This window comes from Zingiber officinale, chromosome 8A (assembly GCF_018446385.1).
Source record: "Zingiber officinale cultivar Zhangliang chromosome 8A, Zo_v1.1, whole genome shotgun sequence".
Taxonomy (NCBI): Eukaryota; Viridiplantae; Streptophyta; class Magnoliopsida; order Zingiberales; family Zingiberaceae; genus Zingiber; species Zingiber officinale.
In genome coordinates this window covers 92,348,894-92,354,893 of record NC_056000.1, presented here as the reverse complement: position 1 = coordinate 92,354,893, position 6,000 = coordinate 92,348,894, and positions in this window count along the sequence as shown.

Here is a 6,000-nt window from a genome sequence, read left to right as displayed (position 1 = left end):
TTGAAAAAAATGTTATAAATATGGTTTAGGGTTTCCATGCTTTCATGACATTTGGGACCTTGTTTATATACTGATAGGGTTCGGCCACATGAGTTTAAGGACTTGGAGAACTTAGAAACCAAGTAAATCATACTTATAATGCTTCCTATGAAATTATGTAATGATCATTTAGGTTTCACATGCTTGGAGGTTGTTTTTACCTAAATTGAGACCTAAGGGGGTTCGGCCATGATAGGAACCCAAGGGTTTAGGAAGCTTAGAACCCAAGTTAACTATGTTACCATGTTTCTTATGATAGTATAATCACATGATACACCCTTATGCTTAATCATGTATGCTTGTGATTTATACCTTTTTATGATATGATATGTGGATAGAAATATGCATGCTTTAATGATATGCTATGTGCTTAGAATATGCATACTTTTATGATATGCTATGTGAGTAGAAATATGCATGCTTTAATGATATGCTATGTGCTTGGAATATGCTTGTTTTTATGATATGCTATGTGGATAGAAATATGCATGCTTTCTCAAGACATGATGTATGCCTAAGTGATGCATACTTTCTCAAGACATGATGTATGCCTAAGTGATGCATACTTTCTCAAGACATGATGTATGCCTAAGTGATGCATACTTTTTGATGATATGATGTATGCCTAAGTGATGCATACTTTCTCAAGACATGATGTATGCCTAAGTGATGCATACTTTTTATGATATGATGTATGCCTAAGTGATGCATACTTTTATGACATAATGTATGCCTAAGTGATGCATACTTTTATGCTATGCTATGTGACTAAATGATGCATTTTTATACATGCTACTTTACTTTGTAAGGCTTGTACCAAGGGTGGACTCCTAATCAGTCTATAGGCCTTGCTTTGTGATCTAGGCTAATAAGGGATGGGCTCCTTAGTACGCCCTAAGCCTTGCTTTGTGATCTAGGCTAATAAGGGATGGGCTCCTTAGTACGTCCCTAGGCCTTGCTTTGTGATCTAGGCTGATAAGGGATGGACTCTTTAAGTATGCCCCTAGGCCATGCTTTGTGATCTTGACCTAGTTCCTAGTATGATTCAAGACTTGCTACCTTGGATATACTTAGGACGCGCGCTATTTATGTTATGTATGTATGGTACAAGCCGGGGCCCTGAATATGTTGATATTATGTTCAAGTATATATGTAAGAAGAAATGGTTTTAAAAGATCATGAGACATACACATGTTTTTCGGATACATGTTTTCAAAATCATATTGCATATACTTTATGATCATGTTGTGATAATGCTATGATTTATGATATGCCATGATTAGATATGACTATGATATGTTTCATGCCATGCTTTAAGAGATGAGATGCCATGATTAGATATGAATTATGTTATATTTCATGCTATGCTTTAAGAGATGATATGCCATGACTAATTATGATTTTGTTATGTTGCATGATATGCTTAAAGAGTATGATATGTTATGCCATGACTAGTTGAGATCATGTTATGTTGATATATTCTTTGATTATGTAATGATTTATGGTTTTAGTGAGTTGGAAAGGAACTTACTGAGCCATGAGTGCTCATAGCTTACTTTCCTTGTACCACAGATAAAGGAAAAAGCTGGATGAGCTAAAGGAGCAGCAGGAGAGGCAAAGAGATGTGTGTGGTGGTGGCTAGGCAACCAAATAAGAACCTGCTTTAAGAACTTTTAGGAATTACACTTTGGTTTCATAAATTGTAGTACTACATGGTTGACTTGATGTTATGTTTCTATTTAACTTGTTATCATGTTATGGAAACCATATTAGTGTAGTTCGGTTTTTTTTATTAAACCAAGAAAAAATGATTTTTAAGTCTTCCGTTGTAATATGTACGTTGAGTATCGTAGCCCCGTCCCTTAGGGATAGCAGGGAGGGCGGGCGTTACATGAAAGGTCGTTGGGCGTGAGAACAGAGCTCACTTATAACTCGCACTGGGGTGAGAGTCTAGAGATACCGACCTAAAAGGTCGTTGGGCATGAGCGCAAGGCTCACTTTTAATTCTCTCATGGGAGCCGACCTGAAAGGTCGTTGGGCGTGAGATCAGAGCTCACTTATAACTCGCACTAGGGCGAGAGTCTGGAGATACCGACCTAAAAGGTCGTTGGGCTTGAGCACAAGGCTCACTTTTAATTCTCACATGGGAGCCGACCTGAAAGGTCGTTGGGCGTGAGAACAGAGCTCACTTATAACTCACACTGGGGCGAGAGTCTGGGATACTCCGGTTCGAGACCGGTGGCGATGGCGCTGGTCTGAGACCAGTAATGATACTCCGGCTCGAGACCGGTGGCGATGGTGTTGGTCTGAGACCAGTGATGATACTTCAAACGGCGAAGGCATAGACGCATTGCTCTTCTCCGCCCTCATCCGTCTCGCCTATACCGACCTCATTGCTGTGGTTGATCTGGTCGTTATCGCTAGCTTTGGGCTTACTCATTTGCGTCGCGTTTCTCCCTGCAATTGCATTATGCGCGATATAGAATTAAGGATAGAGGAGGGAGTGTAAAAACCTTACTCAACCCTTGGGCCACAGTGCCCTTGCAGCTTATGATGACCCCGCAGTTCTCGCGATGCGCCTGGTTAGCTGTTCAGATCAGGGGTTGTCTAGGCAGAGCTACTTGCCCGGACGGTCCGAGCAAACAGCACCCCATAGGCCCGCTTGATACTCCTCTGATCTGACATTCACTTCTGCTGACCTGCTTTGTCTCATTCATGACCCTTTTGAATTGCCTGGCGTCTGTAGCTTTATGAAACTTCCCGCCTAGCCTTGAGCCTTTCACAAGGAATGCTTCTTTTTTGAGGCCACGCCCTTTCATGATTATCTTGCCTTGTCGATCTTTAATGCGTTTCTGCTCGCGATGACACCTGTCCGACGCCTTTACTGCGCACGCCTCCTGACGCCAGCCTCTGACTCTTTTTTGCACCCTTCAATGCTTATTTCCCATCAGACGGCGTTGGGGCGCGTTACCCCAAAAGATACTCGGCTCAACCCTCGATGTTTCCTAGGAATGAATGGGCTTTATAAACCCTAAAGGCAGTCCGCTTTCCTTACTTCGACGCTTCGCTATCCTCCTCCCTTCGTTCGCGGCCGTTTCTGGCAGTGCAACTCCTCGTTCTCCTGCTTGCGCCCGACTTGTGACCCCTCTTGTCTTCATCCCCCTTACCTGCTTGCTCCTCCTAATCATGGATGGTAGGGAACTCTTCTGGTATTCACGTTACATCTCTGATTTAGACCATCACGACCTGTCTGCACTGCAATCCAACTTGGGGCTAGGCGCCGCATATGAGTTTCGTCTTCCCTCACCAGATGAACATCCTTCTTTCCCTCCCGAAGGGTTTATCACTATTTTTAGGGATCAAATCTTAGGAGGTCTTCGCTTTCCTTTGCATCATTTTTTCTCCGAGTTGAGTCAGTATTGTGGTATTGGTATCTCCCAGTTTGCCCCCAATGTATTCCGAGCGGTCTGCGAAACCATCATCTTGTGCCGCATTTATCAAATTCCCTTGACTGCTAGACTATTCCATCACTTCTATTCCTTCCGGCGAGCCGAGGCGGGGGTATTCAACGTTCAGGCCAAGCCGGGCCATAAGTTTTTTGATGGCCTACCTTCTTCCAATAAAGGCTGGAGATCTCGCCTTTTCTTCCTCAAGCCCCCCGTCCCCTTAGCCGGGCCTTCCCAATGGCATCCCATCCTTGCTTCAGACTTCCCTTTGCATGTCCATGAACCTGCCTGCTCTGCAGCTGCGGACAAGCTGAAAGGTGTTGTTGTTCGCCTATCTGTGCTGATGCTAGAAGCCATTCTGCACGCTTTTGGTCTTAGCCCTGTTTCCACGGAAATCGGAGCTCCTTTGGGTAAGTTGTTATTTATTGTATACTGCTCTTCGCTAACTGAGGTGCTTTTTCCTCTTATATTTGTAGTGGCTGCCCTCCTCCGCTTTTTTGCCAGTCAGGAGACACCCTCGGTGGCCGTTCTGCAAGCTCTGAATGAGGAGCTAACACAAGGCCTATCCTCTGACCCCGCTGTTTCTACCGGTCCACAGCCCTCGGGACACCAAACCTCAGAGACGGTAGCTGCCTCGGCGCTTATTGAGCCACCAGCCCCCAGCCCTGCAGACTCAGTCATACCCCGCCGCTCTGATCAACCCGCACCCGAGCCGTCACCAACAGGGCAAGTGCCTCCACTCCCTCCTACTATAAAGCTGCGCCTTACGCGTAAGGGCAAGAGAACGACCCCAGTCACTGCAACTTCTCCTCCACCTCCTCACCGTCAACGCGTAGTGAGCATCTCTTCCCCCACCAGGTCCTCGGACACGGGCTCGACCCAGGAGACAAGCTTGGCCCGGGAGAAGGCCTCTGATCTGGAGGTGGCAGACCCGCCATTGGACCTGACCGCTCCGGTGCCAATCCAGAGTGTATTACCTGCCCCGCCTTCGTCCTCTGGCGATCAGCCCCCGGACTCGCTGGCTCCCTCCGCCTCTCCTCTTCTTGGGCCTCCGAACTCGGCCATGCCAACTCTGAACCTGCCTTCTGCAGACCTGGCCTTTGAAGCTTCCTGGAGGCTCCCTTCAGAGACCGACCCGACCTACGTGCCCGCTGCCAACCTATCGCCTATCTTTGGTAGGGTCGACTTCTGTGGGGACTTGGCCATCTCCTGGCAATCAGCCAATCGGCAGTTCTGGGAGAGCAGTTCCCCTTTAGAGGAGTTTGATCAAATTGCTTGCTCCCTGGTAGCGGTAAGCTCTTTCTCTTCTTCTTCCTGGTATCCGTGTGTTTCTATAACCCCCTTTCTCTTCTTCTGGCTACCTGCAGACCTGTTCCGCGAGTCTGAGCGCCGTGCAACGAGCGGCCGAGCTTCAACGAGAGAACGCGGTGCTCAAGACACGTCTTCGGGAACTAGAGCCCCCTGCGGCTTCCTCAGCTCCTCCCGAGCCTTCTCTTGGAAGCTTGGATGCTTATCTGCGCGCCGCCGGGGAATCTGCGGCCTCTGCTCGGGCCATTTCCCATGCCGCCTTCGATAAACTTCAACAGTTGGAGGCGGCTTTGAAGACAAGTGAGTCTTCCTTGGCTTCTGAAGCAGATCGTCACCAAGCGACAGTTTCTGAGCTGAAGGCCAAAGAGGCAGAGCTGCTCTCCCGATCGACGGATTTGAGTTCGCTACAGCAAAGTCAGGAGCTCCTGCAAACGGGGTTGGCCGATGCCCAGGCCCTGGCTAGTGCTGCCGCTAGCCGGGAAGCAACCATGCGGACTCAGTGGGAAGCTTGCCAAGCCACTCTCCAATCCTTGCGAGCGGAGTTATCGAAGGCCCAGGAAGCAGTGTCTCAGGGCCAGAGCGATTTATCCGTGGCCCGCGCCGAGGTTGCCGAGAACAAGAACAGTTTGGAAGCGTACCGAGCTGGCGAATCAGAGCGGCTAAAGGCGTACAGACTGGCCTACGTCCGCTCTTCCTTCTTCCTCCAAAAGCTGGGACGCTGGATGGTCTTGTTGCTCTGTCATGGGGCCGCTGGTGGGGTTAGGCAGGCCTTCGAGTAAGGTTTCCTACGCTCGGCACCTCCTGCCACCTTTCTGGACACAGCTCGCCTATCTAGGGAATTGTCGCAGGAAACCTTCCCTTCCTTCGAAGCTAATGACGGGCTTTTCCTCCTGGAGGCTCCTCATCCTGCGGTCGATCCAGCTCCCGGGGATATTTCTGCCCAGGCCCCTCCTGTTACTGCTTCTGAAGCGTCCGCTGATCCTGCGTCTTCCGACATAGTGCCAGCCGACCCCGGGCTCCGTCCGTTGGCTTCCCGTGACCCTGCCCCCTCTTCTACAGATGTTGTATAGTCGGGACCATGTTGTAGTGTTTACCTTTTATGTGTTGATGTTGAACCTTCCCTGATTGTACTTATTCGTATGGTCGTATTGAACTCTAGATGACTGTACTTATCTTCTCTTTCATCGGGATAATCGCATCGCTTTCC